The 13,232-nt window shown below is 35.6% G+C and overlaps 1 protein-coding gene and 1 pseudogene across 3 annotated transcripts in view; one reads left to right on the top strand and one right to left on the bottom strand.

Moving 5' to 3' along the window:
* Positions 1-13,232, bottom strand: part of STAG1 (STAG1 cohesin complex component) — a 328,953-nt gene that overhangs the window by 297,619 nt on the left and 18,102 nt on the right. The window lies entirely within an intron of this gene.
* On the top strand, positions 8,962-9,528 carry LOC308507610 (AP-3 complex subunit sigma-1-like; annotated as a pseudogene). The gene is made up of 2 exons: positions 8,962-9,212; positions 9,291-9,528. The product of its transcript is annotated as an AP-3 complex subunit sigma-1-like (transcript).

The raw sequence follows: 13,232 nt of genomic DNA, 5'->3' as shown, positions 1-13,232 counted from the left end.
GCCCCACACAAAATAACTCATGGCGCTATTCTGTATTACAGCAAAGTAAAATGTGTCCTTTTTACCCTACTTGTGCCTTTGGCTAGTATAATAAATTGATAGAACACAGATTAACAGGACAAAAACTAACAAAAGTTTAATGTCATGTGTACCTCCTGTATGCATGGGAGAGACCCAGGAAAACTGAGGAACAATCAGAAATAACCTAAGCCATCACCTTAAATATTATCTCCAGCTAAACAGAAAAGAGGATGTTGGGGGTGGGGCGTCAGTTATTGGAGATTATCTGGAAGAGCACAGTAAACAAGGGTAGGATTGTTATGCAGATTTAAGTCAGGGCCTTCTCCTTTATTAATGTTTCTTACAAAAGAGTGGTTTCTACTCAGTTTCCAGAGCTTCACCTTTGTCTGCTGTTTCTTTAAAATAGCCAGTTTAAAATAATCAATACACCAAAAAGACATGTTTGGGGATGGTATGTTTTGGGGTGGTACATTTTCCTCCCCTTCAGTATCTACACTCAGTCCCCACAGATAACCACATTTACTTTTACAGCTTTAAAGATCATCTAAACTGATGATCTCAATTTTGTATCTTTAGCCTACAAATCTTTCCCAAACTCCTGGTTTGTATCATACAACTCCCTACACTGACATCACCACAAGACTATCTGCAAAGCTCATTTTCCCCACCACCATATATTTACATCAGATATTTACTCCTTCAGGTCTTTGGTGCTCAGTAGGTTTATTCTTACCATTCTAATAAAAACAAATCGGTAGTGGTTTGGGACTTCAAAGGGGAGACAGGCAATTCACATGGAGATGGCAATGCACATGTTTGTTTGATAAACATGTTTGCTGTGCTATGCAGAGGTAATAAGACCCAGAGAAGGCTTTGATCAAAAGGACCTTGCTAGGTTCCTCCCTATCTGCTACATCTAGTTCAAAATGTACTACAATTAATTATCTATGATGATAGCTCCTTCCTTAAATAGGCCCTTCTTTTTAGAAAGTTAGGGGGAAGAAAGATCAGAGGTTCTCCCTTACTCTTCTGGGCTTTAAAAATACCCAGCTTTGGGGCCGGCCCTGTGGCTCAGATGGTTAGAGCGCCGATGCTCCCAACGCTGAGGTCAGCTGCTGAGTGCTGCCATAAGGAGCCGGTGGCCAGCATGAGCGGCCGGCAGCCAGCGTGGGCTGCCGTGGGCTACCGTGTGCTGCCATGAGGGGCCACTGGCCAGCATGAGTGGCTGGCAGCCATCATGAGCGTCCAGCAGCAGGTGAGAGCTGCCCTGAGCTACTGTGAGCAGCTGAACCGATGACAGGCAACCGACGGCCTCAGCTGGGGGGAGCGCAAGGCTCATAATACCAGCATGGGCCAGGGAGCTGTGTCCTATACAACTTGACTGAGAAACAACAGCTTGAACCGGAGTGGAAAGAGGGGGAGGTGGAAGAAGCGGGGGTGGGAGGGAATACTCAGCTTTAAAAAAATTTAATATCCCAAAGAGGCATATTCTTGTGGCAAACTACTCCCTTTCACCTCCATTATTCCTCTTGCCTGCTAATACTTATAAATTCAGAATATTCGAATTTCCCTTATTGTTGAAAAGAAACACTTTATTCTTCCCTTTCTTGGATGTATATTTTTCATGTGACAATGTCCTTCCAGCTCCTCTCCTTTTTTGCCATAATTCCCAAGTTGTTTCTTGTTCTCTGTCTAGAAAGCTTTGTCTAGAATTGGCATTTTTAGAAAATGATTTCTGGACCCTCATGCCAGCCTCCACTCCTATCTTGAGCAATTAAGCACTAAGAAAGACTTAAAGAAAAAGGATCACTAAAGTGGTTTTCTAACCTAAGTAACTTTAAAGCTCAATTTTCTCATCTACCAAGTGAGCATGTAGGACTTAATTATTTCAAGTTTCTTCCAGTTACTGAATACATGAACCAACGATTCTGTTATTTATAACAGGATTATTAGCACGAAGCTAACACAAGGTCTCCCAAGAACAAGTTAAAAGGACATAAATGTGCTATCTTAAATATTTTCAGTAAATGTAACAATATCTATCTTGAGTTGCCACATCTTCAAAAACCTTTAAGTACATAATTTTAAACCTATCAAATTTGTCTGGAAAATATCATACTCAAATACTTTTCGTAAAACCTGACTTTAGATCTTGATTAAAATTTAACACTTAGCTGACACACCACCACCACTACCCTCAAATGTCTATATATGTATACATTTATTAAAAAATCTTATTAGGAACCTCTACTTCAATGAAAACGTCTACTTCAATGATAGTGAGTACCCACTATCTCATCATAAAAAAATTGTCTCTACAGAGTAAATGGTGCTCCTTCTATCTTTTCAGATAAATCCTACAAGTCATTGTATTCCATAATCAAAAGCAGCTCAGAAATACAAAGAACCAGAAAGATCTGAACTTGCTTCCTACCTCTGCCAGTTAATAGCTGATATTCCCCCCACCCCATGAAAATATACTTAATTTCTCTGAGCATCAATTTTCTCAATTGAAAGATAAATACCTACCCGTAGAGATGCTGAGAATTAAAATAGATTTAATAAACCTTTCAGTGTTCTAGAAATACAGCAATCACTCAATAAAAAGATGTTACTTTGGGAAAATTTTACAAATCCATTTTCACCCACTGAAACTACAACTGAAGCCTGCTAATTAATATCATAAAATATAGTTATTTCTTTGCCCCCATAGTTTTACTTCACAAATTATATTAGATTTTAATTATTTGGTCCAAACCCTGTTTGGTTACTCCTTAACATTTATTTTTAAAAGTTAGTAATTGTTAAAATTATTTCCAACCAACAGTGGCCAATATTAAATTTAAATTACTGAATTAAATCAGCAAATATAGCTTTATAAATTCAGTTACAACTTAAACATAAAATTCACTTCAATTATCCAGGTTCATTTACACATTTTAGGCCAGAAAACTGTACAGATAAAAATGTCAAAATATATAAAAGTAAAGGCTGAGGTGACATTACAGAAGATGGCAGAGAAAGAATGCCCAAAAATTGGTCCCTCCACTGAAATAATATTGAGCTGGCAAGAACTATTAGAATCCACTCTTCCAGAATTCTGGACATTTGCAGAGTGCTTAATAAAGAAAGACGCTGGTAAACTTTCGTTAATTTCTACATTTTAAAATAAAATTTAAAAAAGTTTCTGCAGCTATCATCCCTGATCCACTAGCCCGGAGGCAAGCACCTATAGATATGGCAGCCTGCATTCATGGTGCAGCTTACCAATGCCAGGGTGATCAATAAGAACACAGTCTCTCCAAAAATTGGGATTGCATGTTTTGACTGCCTAAGAGATCACTTAGGTAGTAGCACAGAGAATGGCCACTGTTTCAACCCTATTGAGCTAAAGTGTCACACCTATTAAAGAAATTTTTTGTTTTCTTTCTTTAATGGATTCACAAACTCAAGGACCTGTCTGGTCACTGACCAAAGACAGTAGAAATTTCAGTTCCCATGTACAATAGTAAAATGGCAGGAGTTCTTATCAGTAAGTGCTTTAAATGTAAAAGTCTTATCTCACCAATTAAAAGACACAAACTGGCCCTGATTTAAAAATATGATCCTGCTATGTGCTTCTTACAAAAAACTGACTATGCTCTCAAAGACACAAACAGCTTCAAAATGAAAGGATGAAAAAAGATATTTCATACAAATAGTAGTAACCAAAAGAGAGCTCAGATAACAATACAGACAAAATAGATTAAGTCAAAAATCATTACGAAAGACAAAAGACACTGTATATTAATAAAAGGAATCAATCATTCGTCAAGGAGGTGATTGTAAGAATGCAAGAGGCTCCAAAATACATATGCAAATGATGAGAGCTGAAAGGAGAAAGAGAGTGAAATAAACGAGACAGGGACTCCAAAACCCCATTTTCAACAATGGCTGGAACATCTAGACAGAAAATCAAGAAAACCTGAACACTATAAATCAAGTAGAAGCAACAGACATATACAGAACACTCTGCCCACCAGGAGAACATACACTCTTCTCAAATACACACTGAACATTCTCCAAAACAGACCATGTTAGGAAACAAATAATCCTCAATAAATTTAAACAGATTGAAATCTATAACTTATTTTTTTTGACCACAATGAAATGAAACTAGAAATCAATAACTGAAGGAAAACTGGGAAATTACAATACAAACTTGCCTTTAACCAAGAAATAGGTCAAAGAACAAATCACAAGAAAAGTTAGAAAATAACGTGAGACCAATAAAAATGATAATACGACTTACCAAAACTTTGGGATACAGCAAAAGCGCTGCTCAGGAGGTAATTAAGAGCTGTAAATGCCTACATTGAAAAATAAAGACTATCTCAAAATAATAACCTAACATTTTTTAGGTCCTTTAAGGACCTAAAAAAAAACAGAGCAATCTAAACCCAAAGCCAGTAAACACAAGAAATTAATAAAACCTAGATCAGAGATAAATGAAATAGAGAATAGAAAAATAGACAAAATCAATGAAACCAAGTTAGTTCCCTAAAAGATCAACAAAATTAACAAATTTTTGCTAGATTAAGAAAATGTGGACAGAGCGCAAATAACTAAGATCAGAAATGAAAATGAGGACATTACTGTCAATCTCACAGAAAATAAAAGGACTATAAGAAAACTCTATAAACAGCTGTATAGCAACAAATTAGATAATCTAAATGAAAAGTACAAATTCCTAAAAATGTTTCCCATACTAACGTAAGAAGAAAAAGAAAATCTCAACACACCTATGACAAGAGAATCAACAATCAAAATCCGCCAAACAAGGAAAACCCCATGTCCACGTAGCTTCATTAGTGAATTCTACAAAGCATTTTCAAAATAATTAACACCAACGTTATCAAACTCTTACAAAAATTAGAAGAGGAAGTAATACTTCCTAATACATTCTATGAGAGCAACATTACTCTGATACCAAAGCTAGACAAAGATACCACAGGGGAGAAAAAGCTAGTATTCTTTATGAATACACATGTAAAACCCCTCAACAGAATATTAACAAAACCAAATACAACAGTACATTAAAAGGATTATACACCATGACCAAGTGAGATTTACCCCAGGAATGCAAGGATGGTTCAATATGGTATTATCAGTGTAATAAACCAAATGAATGGGATGGAGGAAAAACAATGTGATCATTTCAATAGATTAAAAAAAGCATTTGAAAAAGTTCACACCCTTTCATACTAAAAGCAACACAGAGAACTAAAAGTAGAAGGGAGCTTCCTTAACAGAATAAAAAGAATTTATGGGGGGAAAAAACCTGCAGCTAACATCGTATTACAATGAAAGCTTTCCCCCTAAAGATCAGGAGCAAGACAAAGAGGGCCACTACTATTCAACAAAGCACTGGAACAAGTAAGCAAGAATAATTAGGCAAGAAAAAGAATTAAAAGGCCTCCATATTGGAAAGGAAGAAGTATAACTACTTGTACCTGACATAATCTTACATAGACTAAGTCCACAAAAAAACTACGAAGCTAATGAATGAATTGAGCTTAGTTGCAGTGTATAAGATCAACATACAAAAATCAGGTGTGTTTCTATTCACAATGAACAATCCAAAAGGAAATTAAGAAAACAATCCCATTTATAACAACATCCGGAAAATAAAATACCTAAGAATAAATTTAACCAAGAGAATTAAAGACTTGTAACTGAAAACTACAAGACACTGCTGAAAGAAATTAAGGAGATCTAATTAAATGGAAAGGCATCCCATGTTCATGGATTGGAAGGCTAACATAGCTAAAGTGGCAATACTTCCCAAAACGATCTATAGGTTCAGTGCTATCCTTAGCAAAATTCCAATGGTCTTTTTTGCAGAAATGGAAAAGGCAATCCCCAAATTCATATGGAATTGCAAAGCACCCATAAGGGTCAAAAACAGATTGAAAAAGAAAAAAGTAAGAGAGCTCACACTTCCCGATTTCAAAACTTACTAATCAAAATAGTGTGGTACAGATAGGACAGGCATATAAACCAACGGAAAAGAAGAAAGAGTCCAAAAGTAAACCCACACACCTGTGGTCATCTGATTTTTGAGAAGATTGCAAGACAATTCGACGGGGAAGGAATAGTCTCTCCCACCAACAAAAAAGGAAAAAGGGATAATTTGATATCCACATGAAATAGAATGAAGTTGGACTCTTATACCACATGTACAACTTAAAATATACCAAAAACTGAAATATAAGGGCTAAAACTATAAAACAGAGGGGAAAAATTAATGGGGCTAACCTATGACCTTGGAATTGGCAACGGTTTCTTAGCTATGATGCCAAAAGCACAAGTACTTAAAGGAAAAAGTAGATAAACTGTTAACTCATCAAACTTAACTTGAAACACTATCAAATGAGTTACAAAGATAACACAGAATGGGAGAAAACATTTGCAAATTATGTATCTGATAAAGGTCTAGCACCTGAAACATGTAAATAATTATTTTAACAAAAAGACAAAAGAAAAAAAAAACTTTAAAATAAGCAATGGACTTGAAAAGATGTTTTTCCCAAGTTGATACACAATTGACCAACAAGGACATGAAAAAACATTCAACTTCATTGGTTATTAACAAAATCCAAGTCAAACTACAATGAAGCACCACTTCACTCCCAGTAGGATGTGGACATGAAAAAGTCAATCCTGAAATTCACATGGAACTGGAAGGGGGCTCAGATAGTCAAAGCAATATTGAAAAAGACAGACAAAGCTGGGGGAATCACATATCTCAATTTCAAAGCTTACTACAAAGCTACAATGATCAAGACAGTGATTTTTTAAGGATGTGGAACAGGAATCCTACACTTTGTCAATGGAAACATAAAAGGTGCAGATACTATTCAGAAGTTTGGTAGTTCCTCAATAAGCTAAACAAAGAATTAACCACATGATCCAGGAATTCCACTCCTAGACATACACCCTAGAAAAATTAAAACACGTGTTCACACAGAAATTTCTGTACAAACATCTATAGCAGCATATTGACAATAGCCAAAATGTGCATCCAATGAACAAATTGTGATATACACATAAAATGGATTATCATTCTGCCACGAAAAAGAATACTGATACAAGCTACCACGTATGAACCTCAAAAACATTATGCTTAGTAAAATAAGTCAAATATATATTAAATTATTCAATGTATATGAAATATCATGGATAAGTAAATCCACAGATTAAGAAAGCAGGTAAGTGGCTGCCAAAAGCGTGTTTTTTGAGGGGATCTGGGGAAACAGGTAGTGATTACTTAATGGATATGGGGTGATCTTCTGAACTAGAGAGGTAGTACTTACAAAACAGTACAACTACACTAAATGTCACTGAATTGCATATTTTAAAATGGTTAACTATAGGTTATGTGAATATCAGCTCTTTTTTTTAAGTAAAGGCTAATGTTGGGAAACCTGAACTATCATACGCTAACATGAGAAACAGTTTCACTTCTTACTGTAATAGCATTTATGCTATTGTTAGGTGCTTAATTCACCCCTGCAATCCTCTCCAAAATAACGTGTAGTAAAAAATCATGGAATATTTCAAATGAATGGTAAATCCTTACAATTATTTTAAGCAAATGTATATTTACTATACATACAACAAACCATGATGGAGAATTTATGACCTAGGAAAGTCAATTACAGTATGATTTACATACATAAACTATGGTTATCCCTGTCAGTTTAAACTTTTCTCTAATTAAAGAAGAATTTGAAAACTACAGATAAATACCACAGAATTTACTCATAAAATATAATGCAATAATTTTGACCTATAGACCCCCCAGAAATACAGGGTTTTTTGTTTTGTCCTTTCTTAGTGTATATCTTCTTTTCACCCTCACAAATTTCATTGCAACTTTTTATAAAAATGCTTATTTCCAAAGATCAGTTTTCTTACAGTATTGAAATCTGAATTCATAATGGTTTTCCAAGAACTAAGCTGTTAAAATATTTTATCATTCCCTTCTCCAAAATATTTCATTTTCCTTTTACATACTCTAATAATTTTCTCCCTTACTCTCTATTCCAGTGCTCCAATTCCAGGGCTCCTGTCTAATTCTTTTCTCTCTCATACACCACTACATATAATTAAACCTATACTGTATTTTGTTTCCTTTCCACAGTCCCAGACTTTCAAAGTCTTTTTATACTTTACATCCATTTCAACAAGGTTGCAATTTGCATAATATACTTCAATTCAATGTTTATTTAGGTCATGGCCTTTACTCCATTGCAAATACCCACCAGAAGAAACTAATGCAAAGTAAAGTCTACAAGAAGAAAAACGTAAAATCCAAAAATAGTTTTAAGCAACCATTTTATTTAAGCAACCATTTTTATAAATAGCTTAAAACCACAAATACAACTAAAAGCCAAACACAAAGAAATGCAATCTACTCAACCAAGCTAAGGTAAGTGAAATGGTCACGTGAAATGTTTTCATTACAATACACAACACTTTGTCCATCTGGCTTTTTTGAAAACAAAAGGAAAAGACATCAGAAGCAATTATTTTGTGTAGCATCTTGGACTCTCTCAGTATGGAGATGCTGATTATGCTTTGGACAATTTGATTTAAAACTAGAATAAAAGATTGTTCACAAAAAATTTTGCTATGAAGTCATCATTTAAAATTGAAGGACAGATAAAGAGCTTCCCAGAAAAAAGCTTAAAAAATTCATCACCCCCAAACAGGTATTATAAAAAATGTTAAAGGGACTTCTATAAGAAGACAAAAAAAGAGTAGGCCCTGCTCCGCAAGATGCACATGCACAGGCAAGAAAGGGACAGGTGGGAATGACCACCCCAAGAGATCTGCAGACAAGGCTCGCATGCCCCGCCCCAGCCCGTGGGCTCCAGCATCCGTCCAGTCGCAGCCATGATCAAGGTGATCCTCGTGTGCAACAACCACGGGAAGCCACAGCTCTCCAAGTTCTACCAGCCTTACAATGAAGATAACAGCAAATCCTCAGGAAGACATTCCAGTTCGTACCTCAGAAAATGTTTCTAATTTCCTAGAAGGAGGATTATTAATTGGAGGATCTGACAACAAACTGATTTATAGGTATTACACAATGTTATATTTTGTCTTCTGTGTGGATTCTTCAGAAAGTGAACTTAGCATTTTAGGTATAATTCACGTATTTGTGGGAACATTAGACAGCTATTTTGAAAATGTCTGAAAACTGGATTTAATTTTCCATGTAGACAAACTTCATAATATTCTTGTAGAAATGGTAATTGAGGAATGGTATTGGAGACCAACATGAATGAAACTGTTACACAAATTAATGCACAAAATAAACTGGAGAAATCAGTCTGGCTTAGCAGGAGCCTCAGCCCATGCTATACCTGCTGTAAAGAATATGAATTTTCCTGAGATCTCAGAAATATTAACATTGGTGACATCAGTATAAAAATATCAAACCTACCCTCTTTTAAATAAAAAGTTTAAAAGGCCACTCCCAGATAAAATTCAGGGAGAAAACTCATCTAAGTTTACCATGTAGCTGTTTATCGAAAATAGAGTCTCAACTTTCACTCTCAGATTTAAGTCAAGGTGCTGTTAAGTTGTGTAAAATCGGTATGGTGGTTAAATGTTGCTTTTCTCACTCAAGGATTCTGAAGAAATTGAGTAGTTCCAGTGTGATTTTTTTTTTCTTTCGTTTCTAAACTGCATTCCTATGCCCACCTAAGGCATGCCTCTATATAACGGCTACAGCAGTAGTTTACAAACTGAGACATTTCTTTAAATTATTACAACCCATAATGTTGCTGTTTTGTATGGATCACAAGTGCAGTATTCCTTAATTCTTTCTGTTATTTGTTACAATTGTTATTTAAAGAACCAAATATGTATTGCATGAAAATATTATGATCTTTTTCTCTTAGTTTAAATAAACTCTAAGGTAACTGGACTTCTAAAGAAAAAAAAGCCAAAAACACAAATAATGAAATGGCACTAACTAACGTGTTTCCCCGAAAATAAGACCTACCCGAACCATCAGCTCTACTGCATCTTTTGGAGCAAAAATTAATATAAGACTAAGTATTATATTATACCCGGTCATATTAAAATAAGACCAGGTCTTATATTAATTTCTGCTCCAAAAGACGCATTAGAGCTGATGGTCCGGCTAGGTCTTATTTTCAGGGAAACACGGTACATATCAACAATCACTCTCAATGTAAATGGATTAAATGCTCCAATCAAAAGATATTGGGTGGCTGAATGGATAAGAAAACAAAACCCTTACATATGCTGCCTACAAGAGATTCACTTTAGATCGAAAAACAGACGCTGAAAGTAAACGGATGGAAAATGACATTTCATGAAAATGAAAATTTAAAAAGCTGATAGCAATACTTAAAATAGACTTTAAGACAAGAGCTATAACAAGAGACAATAAAGAACCCAGTGATCCCACTTCTGCGTATTCATCCAAAGAAATCCAAAATATTACTTCAAAGGGACATATGCAGGGTCGGCCCAGTGGCTCAGGCAGTTGGAGCTCCATGCTCCTAACTCCGAAGGCTGCAGGTTCGATTCCCACATGGTCCAGTGGGCTCTCAACCACAAGGTTGCCAGTTCAATTCCTCGAGTCCGGCAAGAGATGGTGGCCTGTACCCCCTGCAACTGGAAATGGCAACTGGACCTGGAGCTGAGCTGCGCCCTCCACAACTAAGATTGAAAGGACAACAACTTGACTTGGAAAAAATCCTGAAAGTACGCACTGGTCCCCAGTAAAGTTCTGTTCCCCTTCCCCAATAAAATCTTAAAAAAAAAACAAAACTCTGTACCAAAAGGTATCATTTAAATAAATACCACTTTAAAATAAAAGTAGACATTTAAATTTTTTCTACATCTCACTCTTTAAAAGTAGTAAATTCTTAGTAAAGATTTGTTACCAAAGTCTTTAGGTATGATAAGAGAAATATGTTTCTCTTTAAAATGTCTAGGATTTGCTTCAAAGTAATATGGGGGAGAGGAGTGTATCGACATAGATGAAACAAGATTGGACAACAATTCGGAAGCTGGGTGATAATTATGTGAGGATTCACTAAACTACACTGTCTTCATCTATATGTTTTAAGTTTTCCATAATTAAACGTTATTTTTAATAAAGTTAAAATTTTATCACTGTTCTACGGAATGCTTTGTCTTGCTGTGTTGAAATTTTTCAAGTAATCATATTCACCTAGTACAAATCCAAGTATTTATACATTCAGCATTATGTTTCTGTATCTAAGTAAGATTTTAATATTTTTTTCTAGCTGGAATAGTAAACTCCTGTAATGCTGAGTCTTGTTCACTAATAGCAGCTAATGTCATGTGTGGTACTGAAATCTAATCAGACACCCTAAACCCTCAGATAAAAAGAAGAGGCAAGCTGAAACCCTCATACATCGATAAGCAGAAATATAAAGTGGTACAACCATTTTGGAAAAGTCTGGCAATTTCTTAAAGTGTTACACATTAATTTACTTTATGACGCAGCAATTCCATTCCTAGGGATCAACAGAAAAGAAATGAAAGTATGTCTACACCAAGACTTATACGCTAATGTTCATGGCAGCATTTTTCACAACAGCCAAAAAGTGGAAACAACCCAAATGGTCCATCAACTGGTGAAAGGGTAAACAAAATATAACGCTCTTCAGCAATAAAAAGGAAAGTACTAAAACATGCTACAATATAATCATCCTCAAAACATTATGAGACAGAAGCGAAACACAAAACACTGCACAGCGTATGATTTCATTTATATGAAATGTCCAAAAAGGGCAAATTCATAGATACAGAACACAAACTAGTAATTGCCTAGTTATATGAGAAGTGACTGCAAATGGTCACAGAATTTCTTTTGGGTGATGAAAATATTCTAAAATTGGGGTGAATTGATACACTTAAAAACAAGAGCATTTTATGTTACATAAATTATACCTTAACATAACTATGAAGGAGAAGGAGAAGGAGAAGGCAAGGAGGAGCAGGACAGTTATAATGCCTCTGGAATGATGGATGAATGGATAGATGGATCTCAAAGAAGGAACTTGACCAAAGTCTCAGCTGGCAGAGCCAATACTGAAATCCAGGCTTGACTACAAAAACCCATATTCTTCCTACATCCAGAAGTAAGGGAGCATAAGAACACAAGCAGCAATATACAGTGGATGCCAAAAAAAATGTATACACATTTTAAGAAAGGAAAACTATTAAAATTGTAATACTCTATACTAACAACAAAAGATGAATACAAGTCATGTTTGACTTCTGCAATTACAAGAGGTGCCCAAAGTGGTTACCATCGGTGTCCAGACACTTCTGATTACAGCGAACTACTGCTTGAGCAACGTTGACCAAAGTGTCCACTTGTATATATTTTTTCATATCTTACTCAACTTTGCAAGGATAAATTCAATCCACTAGTGAAGCAGTACATGGGACACAGAAAAGGTTCTTTTGAAACTGAGGTAAAGTTACAGTGAGAATTAAGTTAGAAGAAACCAACCCTGAGAATGAATACACAAACAAAGTGGCATGGGAAGGAGGACTCAGATCTTGTCCGGAACTATATTAAAGCTGAAACCGAATTAATTAATAGTGAGGAGTGTTCAAATTAAATTCAGCAGTCTGTCTCCGGCACTGTCCCTGGAAAGTGTCCTGGCCCAGTTCAGCTGTAGAGCAGAATTATCAGGCTACCACAGCTCAATAATACTGACACTAAGATGATCCAACTCACTTTGAATTCATTCCAGGTTTACTGGTCAGTGTTCAGATTATAATCTGTCTTCCTACAGGAGGACAATGCACTGATTGGTAAACACAGGCAGTCCACCTCATTTGACAATTACATTTCTCAATGTACGGATATGTCAATAATCTGACATGCTGGTTTACACTTCAGACTTGAAATCACCTAAAACCTAAATCACTCTTACTGTAAATAAAACCTGAACTTCTAAACATATCAATTTTGAGAACCAGAGTCTGATATGTAGTTCATCAGTTCCTACCACACTTGACAACTGACTCATTAGGCAGTCAGTCTTCCCTAGAGACACGTGTTCTGCCCTGATGCATGCCTCTGAAACCTGGAACTTGTATTTTGTTTCTTTTATAAACTGGATGAATATTGCTTAGTAATC

Source organism: Rhinolophus hipposideros, assembly GCF_964194185.1.
Source record: "Rhinolophus hipposideros genome assembly, chromosome: 14".
Classification (NCBI taxonomy): domain Eukaryota; kingdom Metazoa; phylum Chordata; class Mammalia; order Chiroptera; family Rhinolophidae; genus Rhinolophus; species Rhinolophus hipposideros.
Note: the sequence above shows the minus strand (reverse complement) of the source record. Positions and strands in the feature narration are given on the sequence as shown.